Below are 13,924 nucleotides of genomic sequence, written 5' to 3' on the forward strand. Positions count from 1 at the left end.
GCAATTTAGCGTGGTCAATTCACCTAACCTGCACATCTTTGGACTGGGAGGGAAACCGGAGCACCTGGAGGAAAGCTGTAGGTTATTAATTTAGTCTCGGTTGTAATTATGTCCAGCCCTGTGAATGCACATGTATTTGCAGGTGGGATAATGGGCAGCAGGCAGGAATCCTGACTGATTTTTCTCTTTTTCTCTCAGGTTACTGAAGTCAATTGTCTATCAGAATCAGAAAATTCAGAGACTTTCCCAGCTTTTCTGACTCACCTACATCATGGCATAAAATCTGAGCATTGGCAAGCTCCCTTTTCTGGAAGATCGTGACTTAAGCTTGGATGCTCAACTGTGAGTAGCAATCCTCAAACATATTACCCACATGATTACTTTCATGTATGTGCTGAGACAATGACAGTCAATTATTCTCCAATGGGGAGCTTTACAGTTTCACGTAATCCTCCCATTGCCAAAATCCTTTTTGCAGTCAGAGTTCCTGAATAGCTAACCAGAGGAGGATTGATTTCCTTTTCTTAACTAAAGGACACTGGGTGAATTGCAGCTATCACAACATTGGGTCACATCAGCTCATGTGGCTTAACCTCTGCTGGATCCTTCCGAGTCAGTGATATTTAGTGCTGTAGCTGCTGCCTCTAATACTGAAGAAAATTGCTTTTTATTTAATTCAATTATCTTTAACATTTTAAAGCTTTACGTGCCATATACATTTCTGTGACAATCATACCTAATTCCTAAATTCCCCATAAAATTCTACCTACTAGTCATTATTGATAACAATAATTTGCATTAATCAAACACCTTTAATATAATAAAACATTCTCAAGGTGCTTTATAAGCATTGAGGAGAAAGTGAGGTCTGCAGATGCTGGAATGCAGATGCTGGAATCTGATAAGACCACAAGACACAGGAACAGAAATTAGTCCATTCAGCCCATCGAGTCTGCTCCGCCATTCAATCATCGCTGATACGTTTCTCAACCCCATTGTCCTGCTTTCTACCCATCACCCTTGATCCCCTTGATACTCGAGGTAGACCACATGACCACTTTAGATTAGATTTCCTACAGTATGGAAACAGGCCCTTCGGCCCAGCAAGTCCATATCGACCCTCTGAAGAATAACCCGCCCAGACCCACTCCCCTACCTATATTTTACCTCTGACTAATACACCTAACGCAATAGGCAATTTTGCATGGCCAATTCAAATTAGCATGGCCTTGTTCAAAGCTATACGGCTGGAGTTTTGTGTGTTCCCACTGGGCATGGTTTTGGGGTGGGGCTGGTTGTTGATAGGGACAGGTAAAATACATAAGGTGGCTAGCCCACCAGGTTTCCACAAACAACATAATTTGCTGGATAGGCAGGCACCAAATTCACTGGCCCACCTGCCATAATTAAATAAACAATTTACTGTCACTTAAGTATGTTGACAAACTGATTGATCAGACGGGAGTGGGTGTGCTTATTTTAGTGGCCTATATGAGAAAAACCGGGTAGAAAAGATTGGAGGGCATTCTCAAATGTGTCAGCCCACTTCCATGCTGCCTAACTAACAGAAAACTAGCCCCGCGATCCCCTCTCCATGGGCTCTAGTATCCCTCTCCAACCTAAAACCCAGAGACCTATCCTTCTAGGGCAGCCATGATCCTCTTCAGGCTTCTTCTTGCATTCCCAGCAGTGCCTAACATGGAGGCCTGGTGCTGCTTGCAATGATCGATCTGTTGGGCAATTGGATTTACAGGTAGTTTCTGAAAGTGTGAATTTCTCTCAGACGGGAGGAAATCTCACTGTCGAACCATTCAGTTCACCCACAGTGAAGTACAACCTTCCTGCCCGAGTCAGCTTCCATCTGTGAGCAGTCCACCCACAGTGAAAGGCAATTTATAGTCTATAGCTGTCAAAGAACTATAGAGAAGTTGAGGTATTTCAGAGCTTTGAGCATTGGAAGTGAAGGCACAGCCTACTTGTTTAATAAAGTATTCTTCAGGGCAACATGAGTAAGGCTGTGGGAAATCCAAAGTCCAGGAGTTACTGTTGTGAATGTAACATTGCATGAAAAATTGTAATAAAGAGTAGAAAATGGATCATTCAATAATTCTTATCTTTCCCTTTCTTCATACTAGCTGGCACCTTTTTTGATATACGTGTGTGACCATAAGAATTATCGAATATGGTAGCATTGCATTTTGTTACTGAATTAATAGTTTAAAGAAGAGAATAAATGATCTAGGGAACAAGAGTTTAAATCTCACCATCTCAGTTCCAGATTAGAATTACATTTCTTCAAAAAGAATTTGGAATCACCTTCATCTGTGCCACCTAATCTTCCCCCATCACACTTCCACACAGGCTCTGACTCAACTTTACATACCTTAGTTAGGAGACATGATTTGGAGATGCCGGTGTTGGACTGGGATGTACAAAGTTAAAAATCTCACAACACCAGGTTATAGTCCAACAGGTTTAATTGGAAGCACACTAGCTTTCGGAGCGACGCTGCATTCAGCCCATCGAGCCCTTCACCTGATGAAGGAGCATCACTCTGAAAGCTAGTGTGCTTCCAATTAAACCTGTTGGACTATAACCTGGTGTTGTGATTTTTAACTTAGTTAGGAGAGGTTATTGCGTTCAATTCTGATCACCACATTACAGGAAGAATGTGGAGGTTTTGGAGAAGGTGCGGGTGAGGTTTATCAGGATGCTGCCTGGATTGGAGGGTATGAGCTATAAGGAGAGGTTAGAAAAACTCAGGTTGTTTTCGCTGGAGTGTTGGAGGCTGAGGGGAGACTTGATATGGTTGATGCATAGATATGGTTGACGGTCAGAATTGAAATGTCTAATACGAGGGGTGTGCATTTAAGGTGAGAGGGGGAAAGTTCAAAGGAGATCTGAGGGGCATGTTTATGTACACAGTGGTAGGAGTCTGGAATACGCAACCAGAGTAAGTGGTGAAGGCAGATACGATAGGGATGTTTATGGGACGTTTTAGGTAAGCACATGAAAATGCAAGAAATGGAGGGATATGGACCAAAGGCAGGCAGAAGGGATTAGTTTAATTTACGTCATGTTCAGCACAACACGATGGGCCGAAGAACTGTACAGTGCAGGAACAGGCCCTATGTTCTGCATCATTGTAGGAGATGCTTCATCTTTTGGGATGCCTATCTACAGCTACATTCAAGAGAATTTGTTTGGCTGTACTTAATGTCTGTATAAGAGCTTTGCATAGTCAGCACCAGTCCTGATGCAATTGAGATACAGCTCAGTCTACTATATTTTGCTGGGTGGGTTCTTCTAAAAATAACATAACTGGCATCAGTAAAATGACTGCTTTAAAGCTATATGCTTCGGGGAAGGCGGCCAACCATCCTTATCCAGTCTGGTCTTTGTGATTTCAATCTAAGACCACACATTTGGCACTTAACAGCCCTTGAACTTAGCAAGCCATCCTGTAGTTGCATAAAATCACTGCAACTGTTTGAGAAAAAGGCTCAAGAAATTGCCTCATGGGAAATTGATCACAGAGAGTAAATACCAGCCTTGCTAGAGACGCTTAATTTTCCACAATGAATTAAAAGGAACAGGATTGTCAGTGCTTGATTGTCACACACTTAGTTTGAAACGGTAACATAGTATTGTAGACTTCAGAGTTTATGCTTCTGTTCATTGCACAGTCAGCATTGAGGTCTCATCACCATAATAACAACGGTTTATTGATTAAATATTGAGCAATTTGATAACTAAGCTTAAAATACATTAGGTTGCGCTTAAAATAAAATAACTTTTAGAATAATATTTGTACTTATATTGTATATGTGTAACAAAAATATAGACAACTAATCCATTGTTTCACAAAGCAAAACATTTCCTCATCAGTTTGTTGGGTTTATCTGATTCATTGAGAATGATCAGGCATGGAGAAAGAAGATTTTGTATTTATGCACATTTTTCATGACCTTAGCGCATCCTAAAGTTCTTGACATCACCTGAAATAACTCTGAAATGTAGAATTGTAGGAAAGTGACAGGCAGTTGGATGCTACAATGCCCCACAAACAACCAGGAGATAAATATCCAGAATATTTATTGATGTTGGTTGAGGGATAAGTATTGACCAGGATGTTGGAGCCAACTTCCCTATATTATTTGAAATGGAATTGAATCTTTTATGTACACCTAAGACAGATAAGCCTCAGTATAATATCTTATTTGACAGTAGGCATCGCTCAGTGTAACACAGTTGTGCACCATGATATCAGCCTGTATCATGTACTGACATGTCTGAAGTGGGCTTGAAATTGTAACTTTCTGACTTGAAGATGGACCTGAACTATGGCTAACACAGATCCCTGGCTTAAAATTAGAGTTGCCCTTTCAGACAGATTTTTCTGAGGAATTTGAGTCAACCATGTTTGGAATCAGTTTTCCTCTTGCCTAGATTTAGTAACTTCACATTACTTCATTAAATATTATTGTGATTTTTTTCTGGCTAAAATTCCATGGAGTCCTTCACTGAAGGCTATAGGAGAGATAAGTAAGTGGAAGCACCAGTTATATGAGAGCATCCAAAAGATGGGAATTGTCACTTGGAGCACAGGCCAGTGAAACAATGTCTGATTCATTTTTATGGCAGGATAGATCTGCTCAAATGGGCACTAATATATGGTTTATCTCTTGCCCATTGATTGCCAACATAAATACCCTTTTATTAGAGAGTGATTACAAGGTTACTGCCAAATTTAATCACCAAAGGAATAATTATGTCGCAAAGTAAAATACATTGGGGGGAACATAGATGAGGGACAGAGACAAGAGATTTGAGGATCAAAGAAAGTGACACAGGCATACAATGGAGGAGGTGGTACGAGTAGGATTGAAGAACAAAGAGACATGCAGAGTGAGATATACTGTGATATAGTCTGACTGTGATTTAGAAGATGTAAGATTTGCCCTGGTTCTGTAATAAAATAAACGAGGCTGATGTTTGTTAGCTGTACTGTTGAATTCTATTTATAACCTACCTCCAAATTAACTTTAAGCACTGCCATCTTAAGTTGGGCGATGACATCATGTAGACTGGGAGAGGCTACTTGATGCTGAGGAAACCATTTTGTGCTGAAAAAAACAAGACTACGAATTCAACAAAGACTATTCTCACTTATCAAATCTAACTTACTTAGACGTGATTTCAAATTAAATTTTCAGTTTAAGAACATTTTTAAGGATTTCTTCAATTTATTAATTTCAGTAAGATATATTGTTTGTAGAGGAAAAAAACAGCACAGTTTTTACAAAATAGCCTCCAGCACATCCTGTTGGATCTTTTACATTGGGAGGTAAGGTATGGTTACATAGAGAACATAGGAGACAATGACACTGAAAGAAGTGTCTGCAGGACCAGGATAGCTGGAAATAGATATGAAATACTGGACAGAATCTGCAAAAAGACATAATGGATGCTTGACTAATTTTGTACCTTTAACATGACAAATTAGAATTATTATAGGTTAATCTAAAATAATGTACAGATGTGAGTGCAGAGAAACATGGGATTTCTCAATCTCACTGTACATGTGCTAATCTTGCTAAAATAGGTAAGAATTGGAATCAATGTTGTGAGATTATAAAACAGGTATTTATTGGTACTGGGATAATTAAATGATAATAAAAAGCAGATACAGGTCACTAGGGAGATCAAGATTGCTATATGAAGAAAAGATTCTGGGAAATATTCTAAACTGTGGCAAAATAATTGTGAATGAGAAGGGGTGTGTGTGTGTTTGTTGGGTCTGGCAGTGGGGTGGGTCATAGGCTGGGTGGCTTTCAAATCTAGAAAGCCGCCAAGGTCACTGCAGTGACCCTGGTTCAAGGAAACTTGGAATATTGTGTATAGTTCTGGTCGCCCCATTACAGGAAGGATGTGGAAGCATTGGAAAAGGTGCAGAGAAGATTTACCAGGATGTTGCCTGGTCTGGAGGGAAAGCCTTATGAGGGAAGGTTGAGAGACTTGGGTCTGTTCTCCTTGGAAAGAAGAAGGCTAAGGGAGGATTTGATAGCGACATACAAGATGATCAGAGAATTAGATAAGGTGGACATTGAAAGTCTTTTTCTTAGGATGATGGCGTCAGCTTGTACAAGAGGGCATAGCTACATTTGACGGGTGATAGATTTAAGACAGATGTCAGAGGCAGGTTCTGTACTCGGAGTTGTAAGGCTGTGGAATGCCCTGCCTGCCAATGTAGGTAACTCAGCCACATTAGTGAGATTTAAACAATTCTGGGATAAGCACATGGATGATGATGGAATGGTGTAGGAGGATGGGCTTAGAATAGTTCACAGGTCGGCGCAACATCGAGGGCCGAAGGGCCTGTTCTGCGCTGTATTGTTCTATATTCTATGTTCTAAGTGTTCAGCAGTGCAGGAAGAAAGTAAATGATCTGCTACACTCCTCAAGGGTGACTGCTACCATTTCTTCTGATATCTCCCATTTGCACGGCCACCAGTCACTCAAACTTTACCACTCGCCAAAGCTCATGGACTACAAATTTCATTAGCGCCTAAATCATGTCCACTCAAATGTTCTCGCCCACTAACCCTCCCTGCCCTCTGCTCACTCACCGAGGACGCAGTCTTTACTGCTCCTACATCACCACTCATGGCTCTCCCCTCTACCTCCAACACTTCCAACACAGCTTTTGTCTCATTACAGGAAAAAACATTTCTGTCAACCTGGTTGAGAGAGTGTAGACTGATGGAGAGGGTGAAGTTCACAAGGCTCCTTACCCAACATGAGGAGAAGGTGGTTAATGGGGCTGGAGAAGATGTCGAGAACTTATGGGCAACCAACTTGGTGACTTTCAATGCACATGCCACCAATGCTGACTCGTTAACATGTGCAAGCTTTTATCTGTCTTGAAAAAGTAACTCCCTTTCTTCTCTTATGCAGACTCTAGTGGTACCCAGCAAACCTCTGCCAGCACTGAGACCCTCAGCTCCACCTCCATCTCTGAGGAGGAAGCTCTGAACCTTCAGTGTGCGCATTGGCAAGACTTCCACCAGCTCGGGGTGGGAGGTCTCTTTCTAGATTAGCCTCGGGAGCTCAATCTGGTGAACACATTACTGAAATGTCTCTTCAGTTAATCGAGGAAGAAGCACTTCAGGTCTCTGGTGCTCAAAAGACAGCCCCAGCTGAGCTCAAGACAGAAGATGGCCCCAAGGTCTTGGCCATTAATGACATTGTCAACATGCATGGAGATGCTCAGGAGCAGCCTTTTCGGACATCCCGAGGATGAAATGTAATGGGCATGCATTGGTCATCTCACAAGCAATTGACTTTGCGACAGCAAATAGCATCAGAAGTCAGGGATCCTTGAACCCTAACTTTGTCAGTGCAGCCAAGGCATTGCATTTTAACATGGACGATACTGAGGCTAAAAACAAGATGCAGGGATTATGGTAGGGCCAGCCCTGGATAGATTTTCCACATTTATACTCACCTTGTGAGTGAGAGGACAGACTCAGTGATGATTCCACAGTCCTTGGAGACACGGGTTCATTCATTCCATCTCTTGAAGGCACCATTTAAGGCTGGGAGGTGTACAAAGAGCAGCTGACATCTCCGTTGCTAGCTCAATGGCCAGCTAAGGGAACCTGCACAACGTGCTGCCTCTCTCAGGTTAAATGCCCCAGCATTTCAGAGTAATTCAACAATCTAAACGCAACCTGACATGTGGAAGGCTAACTGATGATGGAAGGGTAAAAAGGAGGTGCCTATGGATTGCTCTCAACCTGCCTCTGATCATAAGGGACTGCACTATGTAACACTTGGATATCATACACTGACTGAAGCCTTAAAGGCCACCCAGCCTCATGTTGATGTTACTGCCCTGTCTCAGTGACTGCTGAATGGTGAGGAGGGCCTGTAAAGTGCAGAAACATTTAAGGTGGACTCAGCTGAAGACATCATGCGTACGGTCATATGCATAAGTAGACACTTATTCATGAACAGAAACATTCGAGGGGGGCAGGTACAACCAAATGAACTGACCAGAGACTGCTTGCCATATAACCTACAGCAAACAACACAATGAAAGGAAGTCCAAATCCTGCTCATTTCACCTGGAGGTGGATTTTAATGACGTTCTCTCTGGCTTATTATGCTTGATGCATGTGCATACCTCTATCATGGTCTCTTGGATGTCCCTTTTGATCAGTGTCTTGATCCTTATTCTCATCTTCATCCTTAGAAGTTACTGTTGATCCCCATTTTGTTTGCACCTGGTATATCCCCCCTCCCTATTGGCTCCAGTTGTGAAGAGTATAGCATGCCACAATGATGCTGCACCCCTTTTCTGGGCTACATTGTAGGAGCCTCTCTGGCGCAGTCAGGGCATTGAAACCTCATCGAAAGGAGGTCTCTGATGTATTTCACTCTGGCCCTGAAGCAAGTATGAGCAGCATGGTATCTTTGTTCTGTATTAGTCGGAGGGTTTCTTAAAGGTATCAGCAGCTATATTTGGAGGGGGCAGCCTTTGTATCCTGTCAGTCATCCTTGTTTGGCCGAAGGGCCTTGTAAGGACACAGGAACTTGTGGATTTTCTAAATGGCAGCTCCCAGAATATCTGATGCAGACCGCCAAAATTTGACATTGGTGGTCACAGATAAGTCACACTCGAAAGGTGTGGAAGCTTTTTCTGTTGACAGTCTCCGCTGGTTAGTGAAAGGAGCCTCAACATATGTGGTCTATAGTGCCCTGTGGCAGGGGGAAGTCTAGCAATGTGGAGAATCCCACTGCCTGAAATGCCTGACTCTCATCATCATGGGGTAAGGATCTAAACTGATGAATTCTTGAGAAACAAAAATTGCTGGAAGTTGTTGGAAAGTCTCAGCAACTCTGGCAGCATCTGTGGAGAGAAATCAGAGTTAGCGTTTCAGGTCCAGTGATCCTTCCTTCTGAACAGAATTGTGAATTCTGGAGATTTCTGGAGAAGCCTGGATTCTGACGGTAATGGCATCTATGACATTTTGGGTCTAGGATTGGGAGATTTCACACAGGTCTCCAATTGCTTCTTCAAACAAGCTGCTGACAAAATTCAACACTGTTATAGCATTGATAATCACTGGGTTGGGCTGGTCACCCAGTCCTTCTGACCCAAGTCCTACTCCAAGAGATTACACAGTTCTGTGCTGATAGTGACCCAGGTCATCCTTAGCCTGTGCGTGCATTGTGGTTGTGAGAACTGTAGAAAATGACAGTGAGGTCAGTATAGGTAGGTTCTGGTCATCCTCCTCCATTTCTATGATGGCTCTTCACCTGTGGCTTCCCCTTAGAACATAGAACAATACAGCGCAGAACTTGCCCTTTTGCCCTCGATGTTGTGCCGACCTGTGAACTAATCTAAGCCCATCACCCTACACTATCCCATCATCATCTATATGCTTATCCAAGGACTGTTTAAATGCCCCTAAAGTGGCTGGTTAACTACATTGGCAGGCAGGACACTCCACGCTCTTACTTCTGAAGACTGAGGCAGCTGCTGAAATTTGCTGTTCTTGCTGAGCTTGCAGACAACCTTGTGATTGCTCTTTCCTCCAATACCGTCTTTGCCAGTGCCCTGAGGCAACAAGGTTTGCACCAACTGCAATATCTGTGCCAGATGTGTGAGCCATTAATTTGTGCACATGTTGGACAAAGAACGTCATTCACTGATGGTATTCCTGAGCACTCCACATCAATTATAATGAAGCGTTCAGTTGTGCCCTGACGTAGTGACAAGGAGTCCAATGTCCTGCCCCTGTAAGGAGCACCGAGGTATGTAACCTTATTTAGATGTCTGTTACAGAAGCAAAGTGCTAATGCATTAACCCAGTGTAATAGCACTTCCTCCCCAAAAAAGTAATCCTTAAACATCACAGTCCATGTCCTTGCATACTTACAGTTTAGTGGGCAAATGTAGCAGCTCTGAAACATTATCTCCCAGGTATGAAATACGATTCGAAAAGGGCAAACCCAGCTCGGAATTTTCAGTTAGGGTCTGAATAGATTGTCATACCTAACATGACAAGGAGGCTATTGGTGCAAACTGTGTAACGATTGATCAGCTGAGGTCATAATTTTAACTATCATCCTTGCAAAAAGAATGACCTGTCAAGAAATTGCAATTTGATGCCAGATGGGGTGGCATTGTAGAATCAATGGATATAGGATTAATGCAATTGCAGGATGTCACATTTAAAAGAATTATAATCCCATTCCCAAAGAAGAAAACTGTGACTTATTTTACCCATTCTGCATGTGGTGGCTGCCATTTTCTCTAATAATCATGTGGTTTCTTTGGATTGAAAATGGCAACTTTTAAACTTTGTGTCCTCGTGAGTGATTTGCAGACTCTGTCTTAGATGCATTGTGGTCCCTTCATTCTTCATGTGTTTGAGTTGCTTTTCCTGAGTCTTCAATGACCTTTTGGCACATCTGTCCCACACGCCCACCCCATTCATGCCATCCCCTTTAGATAACTGCTAGTATCCCCAGTGTGCCCCCTCAGCCCATGGCTTTGCAATTTGCCATGTCCTTATTGGCCATATACTCACCCCATGCTAAAGCATGTTCAGGATAATCCTTCTTCTCAGTGATCTAATTCAATGAATACCAATCCCAGACTTGAGCTTCCCACTCCGGAACCCAGAACTCCAAGGATTGCCCCATGGTAAGCCCTCTGACCATTATTGCCCAGTTCTCCATCATTCAGTGTGGTTCACTCCCTCTATCTATTTGGCAAGAAATCCCTGACTGCTATTGGGCCTGCCCCTGGTCTGATGCCTCCACTGCACCCCGACTAATGTACCTACAATCACTGCACTGTTTGCACTTGGCCTGTAGAACTGACCTCGGTCCAATATGCTTGCAGACTACAGAGACCAGACTGCTGACACATGGATCCCTGCACTTTGGTAGGACCAATATCTGACTGAACCCCTTGACTGAGTGTGATGGCACCCACCGACTAACTGTAATCCTTGACTCCACTTAGGACTGGTTCTTTTTTTGACTTTTAGACATTGCTGTTTAGTTGAAGCACGTAGAGTGCATTTGCTGTGTATGCTGCTGGCATATGCTGTTAGCATGACATTGACAGAACACAATGCCATATAGTAACACGTCCACCCCCTTGATTGTTCAGTGTTCCAAACTGTATCAAGCTGCCTGCTTGTCCCTCTGAGTTGAAAAGCACTGCAAGCAACAGGGGATGACAACCTCTTATTAAGTGCAAAGTTAGTGAGTGCTAAGAAAGTAAGCTGACAGTTATAAGATGCATCATGTATAGATGTATATGATACATGAGGCTCACTTCCAGGCAAAGAGACTTGGAAGAAACAGAAAGGTCATAGGTATCCCTGTGCTCCAAAGTGAAGTCCTGAAGGGATGCAGTTGAGTGTGACTTGGCTGGAGAGCAGCCATAATAATGTGGTAAAGCTGGTGGTTTGCCAATATGGACTTGCATAGACAAAAGGTGTAAAAGGACAGTTTCCATGTGGAGGCATTGTGATAAAGATAGTTGTCTGAAACACCAGAGAGCAAAGTAGTGAGTGGCTGCCATTAGATATCTGCTTTGACTTTCATGTTAGGATTTGGCATTGTCTAGTTTCTCGGAGGAGGATAGGGATCTCTGAATTGTACAGAAGTGAATTGAGATTAGGTAATAATGAGATGAACTGCATTGAAATAAGACATTCCCACCCCCCGCTTATGATTTACACTGGCCCTATAAATCCTCATGAGAAATTCAGAATCATTTTCTAGATATTGTAAATTGATGGGTTTTTTTCCCATTTTTGTTGTGTTTCCCACTGTTCTCACCATTGCCCAGTCAGTTAAAGAGAGTGGAAAATTCCATAACAATGATATTAAAAATTATGAAATGCGCACAGAGCAATTAATTTAACCATACAGTCATGCTTTTGTCTTTGGAAGTCTTTTTAACAATGTGCTTTCTAAAATGAATATGGAAAATCTCAGTTTATGCAGTATTGCAATATTCTTTACTGAGAAAACTCCAGCTAATTAGCGTAGCCCTCAACATTGCAACTCTGCATAGAATTTTGAGACATTTTTAAAGATGACAGAAAAACAGCTATCTGTAATAAATACATATAAAATTATTTCACATAATATTTCAAAAGAATATATATATGTATCGACGATTGTTAAAGAAGAATACTGCCTATTGTTTCTTTAAATGTGAATTTGACCAGCTGCTGAGCAAAGAGAACATTTTTAGTCACAGAATGTTAATTGTGACTAGGAGGAGTTATGACACGCCATCATATTCTAAAACTGTGCTTAGCTGCCTTAAAAGGCAGAACATTTCCCAATCTTTTTTCTGAATTTCACCATTTTATTTTTGCATATGTCAAGGGGATTTCAGGTTGTGGGATAGATGAATATTGTGGCTGATTTAATTGCCATTGTTATGCGGTGGGCTTCATTGGTCTATGAATCCTTTATTATTCATTACATTTGTATACTTTTGAAACATTCTGCAAATCCATTAACAGATGGGTAAAGATTGTATTATTTAGATATCATTGTTGATGATAAATACCAAAAAGAGTAACAACTTTTCACTGTTTCAAAGCAATGACTTTTCAAATATGTTTCAGCACCAACACAACACATTTTATCAGAGGAAATATTTTTTAAAACACACCAAAATTAGAAAAATACGTTGTCTCAAAAAACATAAATATATCAAAATTGTTAATGAAACGCTAATTGATAAATGCTAAGATAAGAAAGAATTCTAACATGTGGACTTGTTAGTTACAAATATTGACTGAGTAGATTAACTTTGACAATTACTTGCTTGATAGTCCACCTTTTAAAAATGATAATGATTTGGATTCTCTGGGGTATATTATAACTCTGGGCACTTCAGTGAAAAGAATGATAATGAGTCAGCCGTTTTTTTCACAAGTCTGTCAAGTTTTGCTGGAGTGAGTAGCAATAAAAATAAAACTTGGGAAAGATATAGATTGGGGTATGGATTCAGGCTTATTAATTTTACACAATGCTCAATTCAAAACAGTCTTTTGTGCGGCAGTTAACGATGGTATATTGAATATCACAGATAAACAAATGAAAAATTGTAAATAATATTCATTTGAAATGGCAAAATCCAGAAATTTCCAATCCGATGGTAATACTTCAGTTATGTGTAGAGAGTAGACAAGCTGTGATTGTTCTTCTTAGAGTGGAGATGGTTTGGAGAAGATTGGATAGAATTGTTCAAGATCAGGAAAGGTTTAAATATATAGAGGGAAGCAAATTCCAATGGAATCAAGTAGAAACATCAATAATCAAAAGCTTAGGTTTAGAATGACATGCGAAGAATGAAAGGTGAGGACTTTTTTTATTTTACGAAGTGGGTTATTATTATCTGGAATGTATTCCTTCGAAGGATGGGTGTAAACTTATTCAGTAAGTTGGTTTTGGCTATGTACATGGAAATATGCAGGACTGTGGGGAACAGAAGGGTAGCAAAAATAATTAAATACTCCACATCACTCAAGAAGCTCAACACCTTCCAGGACAAAGCAACCTGCTTGACTGACACCACATCCACCCCATCTTCAGTACTGTATTCGCTTATGCACTGCAATAACTCCTCCGACAACATTCTGCAACTTGTAACCTCTACCCCGAGGAGGACAAAGGCAGCAGCTGCATGAAAGCACCACCACCTGCAAGTTTCCCTCCGAGGCACACTGCTCTCTTGACTTGGAAATATATCACCATTCTTCATTGTCGGTGGGCCAAAATTCTGGCTCCTTGCTAGTAGCACCGTGGGTGTATTTACTCAATCTTATTAAGTGAAACCACTTTGAGAAAGTTCTACCCAGAGACTTTTGGAACT

The 13,924-nt window shown here is 41.4% G+C and overlaps 1 protein-coding gene across 6 annotated transcripts in view; it reads left to right on the forward strand.

Moving 5' to 3' along the window:
- The window catches only part of lrrc3b (leucine rich repeat containing 3B), a 65,440-nt gene that overhangs the window by 3,247 nt on the left and 48,269 nt on the right, over positions 1-13,924 (forward strand). For all 6 annotated transcript variants that reach the window (XM_043689469.1, XM_043689472.1, XM_043689474.1 and 3 more), the window contains one exon: positions 199-342. The gene's annotated coding sequence lies outside the window, so the exon portion shown is untranslated. The remainder of the gene's footprint in view (positions 1-198; positions 343-13,924) is intronic.

The sequence above is a fragment of the Chiloscyllium plagiosum genome, chromosome 5, assembly GCF_004010195.1.
Source record: "Chiloscyllium plagiosum isolate BGI_BamShark_2017 chromosome 5, ASM401019v2, whole genome shotgun sequence".
In the NCBI taxonomy this organism is placed as follows: Eukaryota; Metazoa; Chordata; class Chondrichthyes; order Orectolobiformes; family Hemiscylliidae; genus Chiloscyllium; species Chiloscyllium plagiosum.